Below are 13,651 nucleotides of genomic sequence, written 5' to 3'. Positions count from 1 at the left end.
GTTATTGTAAGCGTGTGTCAGCTCACCTATATGCTCTGGCCAGCGGCCTTGTTCACCTGGGCTGAGGGTGTTGAGCAGCCCCAGGAGGGTTTGATTCATACGCTCACAGGCTCCATTGCCCTGTGGGTGATATGGCGTGGTCCTCACCTTGTGACAGTGGTAGAGTGCGCAAAACTGTTGGGTCAACTCCGCCTCAAACGCAGGTCCCTGGTCACTCAGGATTCTCTCTGGACACCCGAAGGGTTGGAAAACCGTAGTCCACAAGACTCTAGCTGTAGTCGATACTGTCTGGTCCCTTGTAGGCACTGCGGAGGCATATCTAGAGAAAAGATCTACAATGACCAATATGTATGGGTGCCGGTCACCGGCTCGGTTCAGTGACAGGTAGTCTAGGGCTAGCGTTTCCCATGGGTAGCTGCTTTCAATCGAGCAAAGAGGTGCCCTTGGCCCCACCATGCTGGTATTGAGGCAGCACTGGGTGCATTTCTTTGACCACTTGCGGTTGTCCCTGTTCATGCCATTCCAAAACACCCTCTCCCGCAGTGCCAGCAGTAGTCTGTACCCCTTAGCATGTCCCAGGGCCTCGTGGTAGCTAGTCCAAACCTGCCTTCTGTCCGCCACAGGAACCACCACCACAGTCACCCCTCCTGGCGAACCAGAAGCTGGTCTTTTACAAAGCAAAACCCCTTCCTTCACTGTTAGGTTTGCCCACTCTCCCAACAGCTGTCGACCAGTATTCTGGAGGGCCTTGGGCTCCTCTGCAGATGGTTCGCGCCCCTGTTGCTGCCACTGACGTATATGCACCAGCTCCGGATCCCTGGACTGCCGCTCCGCCCATGCCTCCTCCTGCGGGTCCCCATGTGATGAGGCTGCGACATGTCCTGCAAGCATGGCCTCCGGAAGCCTGGATAGTGCGTCTTTATTCAGGTGTTCTGACCCTGGTTTATGACGCATAGAAAAATCATAGTTATCCAGTTGGGCGGCCCACTGGATAGAACGAGTCTTATGTCCCCCGGTACCCCGCAGCAAGGAGTGCAGTGGAGCAGCCTTCCGAGCAAAGGCAGGGATAAAACGGCGATAATATCCCACAAACCCCAGAAATGAACGGACCTCACACACAGTTGTTGGAACTGGCCATTGCTGCACAGCTTGGGTCTTGCTGGGATCCGTCGGCACACCACCCCCACCAACCACATGGCCCAAATACTGCACTGACTTCTGGAGGAGACGACATTTGGAAGGCTGCAGCTTCAGCCCATGGTCTTGCAGCTTCATGAAAACTTGTCCCAGGTGGTCTAAATGGGAATCAAAATCAGGTGAGTGTATAATGAGATCATCTAAATAGATTAGCAAAAAGTCATGAACCTGACCTCCTAAACACCGCTGCATTAACTGCTGAAACGTAGCAGGGGCGTTGCATAGCCCAAACGGCATTCTCTCAAATTCATACAGGCCCACAGGCGTGGCAAATGCAGTCTTCTCTTTGTCTGCTGGGTGAACTTCGACCTGCCAGTAGCCACTGGCCAGGTCTAGGGTGGAATACCACTCGGCTTGCTTCAGGCTTGTCAACGTCTCCTCTACTCGGGAAAGAGGTAAAGCATCCTTGTGTGTAACTTCGTTCAACTTGCGATAATCGACGCAAAACCGCCAGGACTGGTCCTTCTTCCTAACGAGTACTACTGGCGATGCCCAGGGGGAGGAGCTTTCCCGAATGACACCCCCTTCTAGCATCCCCTGTAGTAGAGTCCTCAACTCAGCATAGAGGTTTAGTAGGCACTGGCCGGTAGCGCTGACGTATGGGGGCGGCATCTCCCGTCGGGATGGTGTGGTACACTGCGTCAGTGCAGCCATGGTCCTCCTCACTCTGGGCAAATACGCTTTGCCATTGTCCCAGTAGACCCTCAAGGCGTTGCAGCTGCAGAGGAGTTAAACCTTCCACCTGATGGATCAGCGAGGCTAAGTGGTCGGGGAGGGCACTGCTCACAGGGCGAACATCTACTTCCACCACCGTCTCACCCTCCCTCCGGAGCACCAGCTGGTTGGGCACCTGGATGTCACCCGGAGCCAACCTCAGGACCCGTGCCAGAGGACGTCGAGGAGGCAGTTCGACCGGGTATAGGTGGGGGTTGCACACTCGCAGGAGGACACGCCCATCCTGAATGTTCGCCACAGCAACGCACCATTCCTGTGCCCCATGGTAGCAGTCTTCAATGAGCACACAGTCCTGGTTGCTTCTCGGCACCTCCGGGACATGGGCCCACACTGCGGTCTCCGTCTGCGGGGCCAGTCGAACTGGTTCTGCGGTGCGGAGGCGGGCTACACCTAGGCTTGGACCTCGGCGTTCTTCTGCCTGTACCCGGCGACAAGCTGCGAATGCCCGGTCCCATGCTACCGTTGCTGCCCTAGGGAGAGTTGACTTAAACAAAGTTAACTGATGCCCCCCTTGACTTTGAAGGCCCTCCCAGCAGTACTGAATGACGTTCATGCCCAGCACCCCGTACGTGGGCGGTAAATAATGATCTTCTACCACTACCACACCCTTTCCCGGAACTGAAATGCCACCCACCTCGAAGTCTAACAATGCATAGCCCACATAAGGGAGGGCTAGCCCATTAGCTGCTTTAAGGGTTAACCATGGTACATCTTTAGCATCCTTCATTTCAATATCCCCCAGATACTGTTTGAGGAGGCCCCTACTGAATAAGGTCACTTGGGACCCGGTGTCAAGGATTCATGGAAAACGCTTACCTTGCACCAAGACCTCGACCTCTGGGCACTGTCCTACCAGTGCAGTCTTCATTGGAACCTCTGCAGTGCTGCTGCCATCTGCAGAGGACGCAAGTCTGCGATGATCGGCTGGACCCCGAGGGGCACAATTCCGCTGCATGTGGCCAGCTTGGCCACACCGAAGGCATATGAGCCGTCCTTGGTCATCCCATTGAGGTGTTCTATCTTGCCGGCGGGGGCGGGTCCCTTGTGGGTAGCTAGAGTTAGCGGAGTCAGGTTCTCCATGGCCTTCGCTTCTTTACATACCTCTTCAAAGGTTAATGTGGGTTCCCTGCGTGCTCATCTCTGCAGTTCCATTTGTACCGAGCCAGGCTGTAGTCCAAGCACCAACTGGCTTCGAAGCATCTCGTCGTCAGGCTCCACCGTCGGCTCCCTCTTACGCCACCTGGAATGAGACTCGCGGAGACGCAGTATGAAAGGCCCCATCCCTTCCCCTATTTGTTGTTGGCATTTAAAGAACAGCGCCCTCAACTGGCTGACTGTCACATTACCCCCATATATCCTAACTAAGGCATCAAAGATACTGGCAGCTGTATTTCTTTCTGTGGCAGCCAACAATAACACCTCCCTTTTAGCGTCACCCTGAAGGGCACTCAGAACAAAATCAACTTCCTGTGCTGGTGATAATGTCTGGGCTCTCAAGTAAATCTCCATTTGGCTATGCCATTCCGCTAGCGGGGGCCCATTCTTTTCCCCATACTTGGGCACCCAAGGACCCCCTAAAAACCATGGTACCATCATCATGTTATTTATTACAGGTGCTGCTGCTCCATCGGCCTGCTCATTATCAACCATGGTGCTGTGTCTTAAGAGAGGTCCTGCCGACATACGCCAACTTGTCGTGCCACAGTAATGCAGGTCTGAACCTCTCTGAGACACAAACACCAAACTGAATGTATTTTAACAGGTTTATTAACAGGGAAACACCAGCAAGCACATACAGGCAGGCAGCAGCTTTCTATGGTCACAATGTCAGGCAAAGACACTCTCAATTAAGGTTCAGGCTAACACCCCACACAGTTCCCACATAAGCCACTAGGAGCCAAGATTGGAGCAGCACAGAATTGTCCAGATTAAATCCCCATTTCAAATACCCCACACAGCCCAATACAATAATGCACACAGATAATAAAACCACTACAAATGCAGAATGATTCACAGCACACCAGGATACATCACACAATCACTTCAGTTCCTCACTGACTCCGGTAGGCAATCATGAATCGCCATGTCCATGGGCCTGAACGTTCATAAGGAGAGAAGGCTCACCTCGACAGAGTCCATGCCCCCTCCACTGCCGCGCGCTGCTGGGTTTCAGAAAGGAATACGTTGGTCGGCGGCTCCCTCCTCGCCGACCAAGAAAACAACAAGTCCCACAATGCACCACGTAAACCCGTCACTGGTCCGGTCTGGCTGTGGCCAATGGCGTTGATTCACACTCCGTCTTTGCAGCTCGACCTTCCGTGTTTGCAGCCGTGACCCTAGACATATCCCTGCACCGTGATCGCCCTCAGGAGAGAAATAGAAAGCTTCAGTGACAAGCAAAACCCCAGCGATGGCCCATCCAAGCCAATAGCAATAGCACAGTACAATTACTTTCCTTTAGCAGACGTGTGATCGCGCATATCAGCCGTCCTCTCTCTCCTCGGTCCTGCGGCACAGCTCTTCGTAGACGGCACCCCTCGGAGAGAAAGCATAGGCTACTCAGAATGAAACAGACACTCGCTGGCCCACACACACACAGTAAGTTGAGAGTTAAAACAGTGGATACTTTCCTTCACTGAGTTGGTTTGTTGCGTTCTCTCAATCCTCCTGCCGCCAGCGGTGTGCCGTCTGCCTTCCATCAGCTGTTTCTCCAAGATCACGTCATCAGGCCGACCCGGGGTTCTATCTCTCCAGCGAACTTTACGTTCTCTATAAAAAGGGTTTTCCCTCCCAATGTCCCCAATCACAACTCCCCATGAATCACAGTCCAATTAGTCCAATCAGTCCATCACCCAATCAGTATTCCCTTCGTCTCTGGGAATCATCCATCACAAGGCAATTGTCCATTATGCCGAAATGAACCCAAACCACAATTACATTACACAATTAACAATTACATCACTTAATATTTATACACACATTGATGCCTCAAAACCCCACTGATCGTGACACCTACATCACCTTCAGTGATGAAGATTCAATGTCTATGATGTTCCCTGCAGCAACAAGGGGCTCGGGCCCCCAGCTCCCAGTGCAGGTGTGTCCTGTGATGCACAAGCCTGCTCTGTACCGCGATCTATCACGGACTCTTCCCGACAGCAACAGGTTGAAGAGGCTGGCATTGGGGTGGTGCATGGTGGGTAGGGGCTCTCTGATAGTCCGCTCAGCTGAGCGCACCACCCTCTGTAGGTTGGCCTGATCTTGGGCGGCACAGCTTCCGTACCAGACAGAGATGCATCCTGTGAGGACGCTCTCCACAGCTGAGGAGTAGAAGGTCCTCAGGATGGGAAGGGAGACCCTGAACTTCCTAAGCCTCCGGAGAAAGTACAACCACTGCCTAGATGATTTTGTCAGGTGTTGTGTGTGAAGGGTCCAGGTTAGGTCCTCAGTGAGGTGCACTCCCAGGTACTTAAAACTGGGGACCCTCTCCACATGCTCCCCTCTGATGGTGAGGGGGGGAGGGGTACCCGCTGTCCTGCTTCCGCCGCAAGTCCCCCACCATTTCTTTTGTCTTGTTGACATTAAGGGCCAGAGTGTTAGACTTACACCACAGTGCCAGGTCTGCCACTTGGTTATGGTAGGTCTGCGCGTTGTTTTCGGAGATTAGACCCAGCGTCATGGTGTCGTCGGCAAATTTAATGATGGAGGTTGAGCTTCCGGAGGCTGTGCAGTCATATGTGTAGATGTTTTACAGCAGCGGGCTCAGAACGCACCCATGGGGGCACCTATGTTGAGCCAGCGGCCCAGAGGTTACACCACCCTCTACTCTCACAATCTGGTGGCAGTCAGTGAGAAAGCTGAGCACCCAGTTGCACATTTGGGTGTTGATCCCCAGTGACCTCATCTTGACGACCAGGCGGAGGGGGACTATGGTATTGAAAGCTGAACAAATAAAGCACTTGAACTTGAACTCAAGAACCTTGGCAGTGAGCAGCTCTGTTTGCACAATTCACACGTTTTACAGCAGGTCACAAGGAAGAACAGCATTCAATAAGATGACTCTTCCATCCGTCTAGAATGAGCAGTCCCCTAAAAAATTGCTTCAGCCTATCGTAAATACAGCATATTAATAAGAACAGATTAATCAACACATTTCTTTCTGTGATGAAACAAGCACAACTTCACAGTGACGTTAACATTTATTATTTTTCAAGTAACGTTGCTTATATGTTGACTATTACTTAACCTAAATCCACACTTCAGAATGATAGAATGGTTAGAATAGTCAAAGCCTATTATGGCGACGAGACTGGAGCACCTTGGTTCTGCACAATTCATCAGATCTACAAGTGTTATTCGAAAATATATAAGGTAAAGCACGTTAAATTAATTATCCTTCGAAGACCCCTTTAAGGAGGTGATAATTTAACAACTGCATTAATCAAATGTAAGGAAATGAAAACCGCTCTGTCACAGGAATTCAGTAATATCTCAAATCAGATTGATATTTGAAATTGATTGATGAAGTTCTAGTGTCAAATAAGGAAATAAAACACTCAAGAGTATTAACTGCCAAAACACTGGCAGCCCAAAAGTATGGGCCTTTTGTGTCACAACTTTATGTAAGGGATAATGTATTGTCCGGAGGTCATTCTCAAAAAATAATTCCCGACGGGGCGAACAACCCCCCCGACGCGCAGCGGAGGGTGTTGTTTCGTCCTGAAGGGAATTATTTTTGGAGAATGACCGACGGACAATACATTATCCCGCTTATTATAAGGTTACTTGCCAAAAACGATAGAAGACATTCCTCCAACATACCTCTTTTTAATGATTTAGTTGCCGTTTCATGAGTCCCGTTTAGAAATAAATAGTTCTTCAAGCAAATAGAACTTTGAAGTTTCAGGTGTTGCATAGCAACCCATTACTTGCTGACTTCAAATGACTGTCTACTGTTGCGTTAAAATGACTGGACTTCTGGCGGAATGATATGAAAGATGTGAATTAGAAGTACAAAACCCGTTGCCAATGACAGCGGTGATTATCTTTCGCAGAGGTCTGTTAGCAGGAATTAATGTATGGGTATGACGTAGGGATGGCCCATTCAAATCAACGGTACTTTTTGGAACATTCTGAAGAGCCGTATAATAACTAATGATGTCAGTGACAGCTGGTAATTGGAACACTGATGTCACAGTGACAGGTTCTAGAATGTTAAAGTAGAACACATACTGTAGTAGAGTAAAGTAAAGTAGAGACATGTTGTCAGTTGTATGAGCAAGGAGTTGAGAGTACACACAGAAAACTTTAAGCAGCAGTTTTTGAGACATTGACACTTTTCATATACAGTATCTTGTAAGAACTATAGAATCCCCTTTCAGGTAAGTTATTTTTTTATTTTGTTTAAAAAACAAATGGTAATGCTTAGTAATGATAAGTTTTATGTATAATATCATTATGTAAATTGTGTCTGCAATGGAAAGACAAACATAATGGTGATATTTGTTGAAAACAAGGCAAACTTTTGTCACTATAACTGCAAACATATTCACACAAAGTACCCGACATAGGATGTGGTTATGTTTTATGGGTGGATCAATTCGATTTAAGGTCCAAACATCAATCAATTTGTCATGTCTACTCCCAAATTGTTATCTGCTAGATTTGGATATATGTTATAAAAAATCTCAACAAACCACAATTAGTTGTGTTCAGCCAATAAATATAATACAATAATCTTAAAGTAGATGTATGTTCATTACAGTAAACCTCTGAAGTGAAGTATTGATTGATTAGGAATTATGTGTGGAAAACAAGCAATTCTGCATTGACTAAGCAAACTATTATGTTCTCAGTATTTCCACAATGGACCGATTTAGTGAGGATCTGAAAGCAGCCCTGAGTAAGACCTTAGCAGATGAGCTGGAACATGTTCTTGCTGAAATGGCTGAGGAGGCACAATACAAGGAGCAAGCCATGAGGCTGACTCTGAAGAAGCTTGTCCAGGACATCACATGGCTTGAGGACTCCAGGGAGACAGAGAAACAGGAGTGGCAAAGAGAGAGAGAGGAGATGGTAGCAACTGCTGAGGCTGCCAGACACAAAGAGCGAGAGCTGAATCAGGATGCCATCTCACTGATGGAACACGAAGTGAAAAGGATGACAGTGGAGCGAGAAAAGGAGAGAGAGAAATCTCTAGCTCTGGAAAAAGAGCACAGGAGGGTGCTCATTCTCCTGGAGCAGAAGGAGGAAGAGGATTACTATCAAATGATGGTCAAGGAGTCAGAGTGGATTATGAAAGACTCTGAGAACTGGGCCAGACGGACCGCAGAGAGAGAGCACTGCACCTTATCGACGGTGCTGACTGCTGCTGCCATCAAGCAAAGGTTGCTAGGTGACCTGAAGAGACAGGCTCAGAAATGGATGGTGAGAAATGTCACCTTCACCTACACATCCCACCTAGTCTAGTAGTTGATCATCTAAAGATATCTACTTTTATCCTACAAAACATGAAGGAACACTGAGAAAGTGCTGTGTCTGTTTTCCTCAGGTGTCAGACGAGTCTACTCCAGAGACCAGCGGCACAGAGAGAACGCCCATGGTTTTCAAAACATGGATGTTGAGAGAAAAATGGAGAAAACTTCAGAACAACACGCCGTGCCTTAATGATGGCCTCCAGGTAACTCACAGTTTCCATAAAAAAAGTTGTAATTATAGCATGACTTATATCTAATATTAGGCCTACTACTACTGAAGTTTCCTATGGTTCTTATAATCTATCATTATTAACCCAAAAGATTTGACATTTTTTTTTCTCGGAGCTTCTGCAGGCAGAAGGAAATTGAACAGATCATTGTTCAGAACCAGACCCTTCAGGGAGAGATTGACGTAAAGTTTGAGAATAAGATAGAGCGTCTCATGGCCGAAACCATTAAAAAGAAGGAGAAGATCAGTAATGCTGATCTGAAAAAGAAAAGGAAGTTGGTGGAAAAGATAAAGAAAGAGCTGGAGAAAGTACACGAGGCCGAGCCGAAGGAAAAGAAAAGGAAGGAAGCTAAGGAGAAAAAGGAGGCAGAAAAACTGGAGAGGAAGAAAGCAAAAGAGGAGGGGGCAGAGACTAGGCAGCCAAGATTTTCTTTCTGGAGGAAAGCATCCAGAGCAAAGGAAAATGCTAAAGAACTCAATAACATTAATAATAAATTATAATATTTTTCAGTACTGTCTTACAGCTTAATCTATGATAAGCCATGTATGTTCCTTGTGCACTAATTCCATCCAGACATGGACAGGAATTGCAGTTTCTGACTGTATAATAAGAATCTCATAGTATTTATGTTGCAACACATAAAATCAGGGTTACAAATCTCAGGGCGTGTTTGTTACAAGATCTAGTTAACTCTGCGTAAACTTTCCCTCCAAACCACTTCACTTCGTTTGGCAAGAGGCCAGAGATTATTTTTCATGCGACTGCAGTTATGAAAAGAGGCCCCTAGAAGGCGCCGTGGGGCCCACCAGGATCGACCACTCACCCAGGGTTTTTTGGCGGAGGCCAGGATCACATCTGAGGTCAATGTCAGACCACTTGGTAAGAAGAAGAAAAGGATGGGTGGTGTGGAGAGAACAGAAAATGTTGTGTAATCTTTATTTTTTTTTATGTATTCATTTATTTGGACACCCCAAGTGCAGGTTGTGCATTAACAGATAAGTCTGAAAGGTAACTAAAATGATATAATCAACCAAATTTGTCGACCTGGCGTACGCTCCCCTCCCGGCTCAGCCTAGTACAAACTCTGACAAGTGGAATAAGATCACGGCCTACCTACGTTAACATTAGGCTTACATTACAAAGGCCTACATTAACTTTATTAAGGATTAAGATCAAATGTATAATATATCAGTACTTACTTGTACGTGAAACATATTTAATGAAGAGCTAAAGAAATTTGATGTCCAAGTCACACTTCCCATCCCATGTCTGCTGTGTTTGTTCTGCACGCATCTTATAAGTAGCAATGATGAATATCATGCATTCTGCGAGGTCTGTTGCATCGATGTAGAAGGCAGTTGAAAGAAAAAAAGGGTCTTTGGAGCGGTGCACACACACACACACATACACACACACACTACCAACACCTGGGTGCATACAAAGTGTCTGGCTTTTTGGACGTCTAGAAGTGCCAATGATAAAAGCATCTTTCCTTCTTTTCTAATTCTAGTGAATGTAAACCTTGGGTAAGCAGTGGCTATCACTCTCAATATGGATGTCTAATTTCCTAATCTGTATCAATGTTTAAAGTTAAAGTTTATAGCTAATTACACCAATATTAGTGACACAAATATGTTGATATGTAAACAGCTTCCAAAGTTGAATTTCATAATTTCAATGTTAATGCACTTATTTTAGAATAGCATGTCAGCAGTCGTCTCTAATTGCATCACTAATAGACTTCATTTGGTTTTGAACTAAACTCTTCCTCTACAGAGCGACATGTCTCCTTTTCAAAGGCATGGGTTAGGTGAAATGATCTTAAATTTAAATATTTCTGGTCACGTTGGTGTGCACCATCATTTTTATATTTAGTTTTTCTCTCTCATTACAGCAAAGTGACATACTCTAACTAGGCCTACTCCACAGATCAAGAAATAACCTTTTTTATGTCTAAAATGTGGTAAAATGTTAATAATAATAATAAACTTTATTACAGGCTCAAGGCCCACATGGGAGATGTACCATATATAAAATCAATAAATTACATATAAATATACATACATACAATCATAAATATATATAAATACACAAGGAAAGAAGGGCTAAAAAAGGCACTTATGCCAGTGTTCCCAGATCTTAGATGTGTACTTGACAGAGCTGCGGCCAGGGTCTGTCATCAGATCAATTAATACATTTGAAGAGCGGTCCAGCCGACACATAAACTTAAAAGTAAGGTTCCTCAGCAAGGCCATGAAGGTGGTAAGACCCATATTACAAAACAGCTGACTGGCTCTAGTACTCCTGGGTTTCTTCAGGAGTATCCTAAGACGAGTCATTATAGGCTACTTTCAATTGACGCAAGCTCTCCTTCTTGTAATTCACCCAGAGTGGAGCTGTATAGAGAGGGGTGCAGTAGGCTCTAAACAAATTAATTTTTACATCATATGTACAGTGGTGGAATTTTCTAACCAACATGTTAGCTTGGACATAGAGCAATCTCCTCTGCCTAAACATGTCAGCATCATCCACCAATGTGTCTGTGATATTGTGCCCTAAGTATTTGGTACTATTGGACACCCCCAGAGCTTGCCCAGAAAGATGAAAGGCAGGAAACTTAATATCCATGTCCTCCTTAGTTCTACAGACCATTACCACACTCTTCTTGGCATTATATTTAACATCAAAATCGACCCCATAATTAGTACAGATGTTAAGCAGCTGTTGAAACCCACATGTACTCGGGGATAGTATAGCTAGGTCATCTGCATACATAAAGTGGTTGACCAGGGAATCACCTATCATACAACCTGTACTGCATTCCCCCAGGTGCCTGGAAAGGTCGTCCATATAGATATTGAAAAGGGCTGGGGATAATATACCCCCCTGCCGGACCCCGTTCCCAACTTTAAAAGGGGTAGATAAGATGTTCCCCCATCTTACACTCATGCTCTGGTTCGCATACCAGTAAGCAAGGATGCGTACTAAGCTACTGACTATTAATGACTATTTTTATTGTTTTTGTTGATTAAGTAGATGAAGCTGTTGCATCCCTATTAAATACAATTGAAAAAAAGCTATCCAGGTGAAGACTTGCACAGTGAAGTGCAAAGATCAGAATCAGAAATCAGAATCAGAATCAGTAACAGATATTTTTGTCAAGTAGGTATACGCCTACCTGAATTTTGCTCTGGTGCATGGGTGCATACAGTAAACATAAAAACATAAAAACATAAACATACACATATAATAAGTACTAGACATAACATAAAACATAGAACCTACTAAGAGTCCAAGACAGGTGGGGATCCTGGGCTTTGTTGATGAGGCCAGCTGCAGTTTGGAAAAAGCTGTTTTTGTGACGTGAGGTTTTGGTCCTGATGGACCGCAGCCTCTTGCCGGAGGGGAGGACCTCGAAGAGTTAATGACCCGGTTGGGAGTGATCGGCCGCAATCGTACCTGCTCGCCTCAAGGTCCTAAAGGCAAACAGGTCCTGTAGAGATGGCAGATTGCAGCCAATCACCTTCTCAGCAGTGTGGATGATACACTGCAGTCTGCCCTTTTCATTGGCAGTGGCAGCAGCGTACCAGATGGTGATGGAGGAGGCGAGGATGGACTCGATGATGCAGGTGTAGAAGTGCACCATCATTGCCTTTGGCAGGTTGAACTTCTTCAGCTACCGCAGGAAGTACATCCTCTGTTGAGCTTTTCACTTGAGGTCCTGGGAGATGATGGAGCCCAGGAAGTGGAAGGACTCTGCAGTGTGGACTGGGGAGTCTTTCATGGTGATTGGGGTGGGTGGGGCTGCGCTCCTTCTAAAGTCTACAACCATCTCCACTGTTTTCAGAGCGTTTAGATTTAGAGATTATGATGTGATCTCTTCAGAATTTGCTCAGTGTGTTTCCTTGTTTCTCAGAGAACTATGAGCGTCTGGAGGCAGATAAAAAGAAACAAGTTCACAAGAAGCGAAGCTTTGATGGGCCAACTATCCGCTACCATTCAGTCCTCATGCCCCTTCTATCTGACTCACTCCTGAAGGAAGAGAATGTGGACGTAGAGGGGTATGTATTTGTCTCACAAACAATTGGGGTGGTTGCTAGATCCCCTACATCCAATGTCTATGCTCTGAGGTTAACCTGCTCATTGACAGACTTGTTTGAGGTAAAAGCCATGTTTAGAAGAGCTTCAGAGAAGGTCACTGAATATCGAGACATTCCGGTGACCAAGCTCATGCACTGCTCTTGGACACTTAGACTCAACATTCACACACATGCACATGCACACGCACACGCAAACTCAAACACGCACACACACACACACACACACACACACACACACACACACACACACACACTTGTCAACAGTCCTGTTATTTTCTCATCTATGTAAATTGTAAATTGTCAAAGCATTTAGGCTGGTCAGCAACATTGAAGTAGTAAAAAGTAGTTTCAAAGAGCTAGGAACTATTGCTTTGGTTTACAGGCTGTTTTGAGACTGTGACATGAATTGGAGTAACTGCAGTTTAACCCAGTTCTTCTGTCCTTCTCCCACAGGATAGATCAGGATGCTCCTCAAGCTTCCTCCTCCTCCTCCTCCTCAGCTCCTTGTTCCGCCTCCTCGGCCTCCCAGGGTTCCTCAGGAGCAGCAGCAGGACTGTGCTCGCGCACATACATCACCTTCAGTGATGAAGATTCCATGTCTATGATGTTCCCTGCAGCAACAAGGGGCTCTGGCCCCCAGCTCCCAGTGCAGGAGGTGTGTCCTGTGACGCACAAGCCTGCGCTGTACCACGATCCTGTCACGGACATCCCCTACGCTAACGCCCGAGCCTTCCGCATCATCAGAGAGGCCTACCGCAAGTATGTCGCTGCCCATGGCTTCCCCTCAACAGATGTGGTAGGGGGTGCTGCCACCAGCAGTGGTGCAGTAGATGGATCTGCCGCTTCAACTGTCGCCACCTCTAAGGGCATGTGCCAGAAGACGCTTGTTAAACAAACAGTGGTCACCACATAA

The 13,651-nt window shown here is 46.6% G+C and overlaps 1 pseudogene across 1 annotated transcript; it reads left to right on the top strand.

Moving 5' to 3' along the window:
• Positions 1-8,091: 8,091 nt before the first annotated feature.
• LOC308367749 lies at positions 8,092-13,651 on the top strand (annotated as a pseudogene). The gene is made up of 6 exons: positions 8,092-8,358; positions 8,483-8,611; positions 8,767-8,912; positions 9,375-9,517; positions 12,555-12,699; positions 13,192-13,651. The product of its transcript is annotated as an uncharacterized misc_RNA (transcript).

The sequence above is a fragment of the Sprattus sprattus genome (assembly GCF_963457725.1).
Source record: "Sprattus sprattus genome assembly, chromosome: 7".
NCBI classification, from domain to species: Eukaryota; Metazoa; Chordata; class Actinopteri; order Clupeiformes; family Clupeidae; genus Sprattus; species Sprattus sprattus.
Note: the sequence above shows the minus strand (reverse complement) of the source record. Positions and strands in the feature narration are given on the sequence as shown.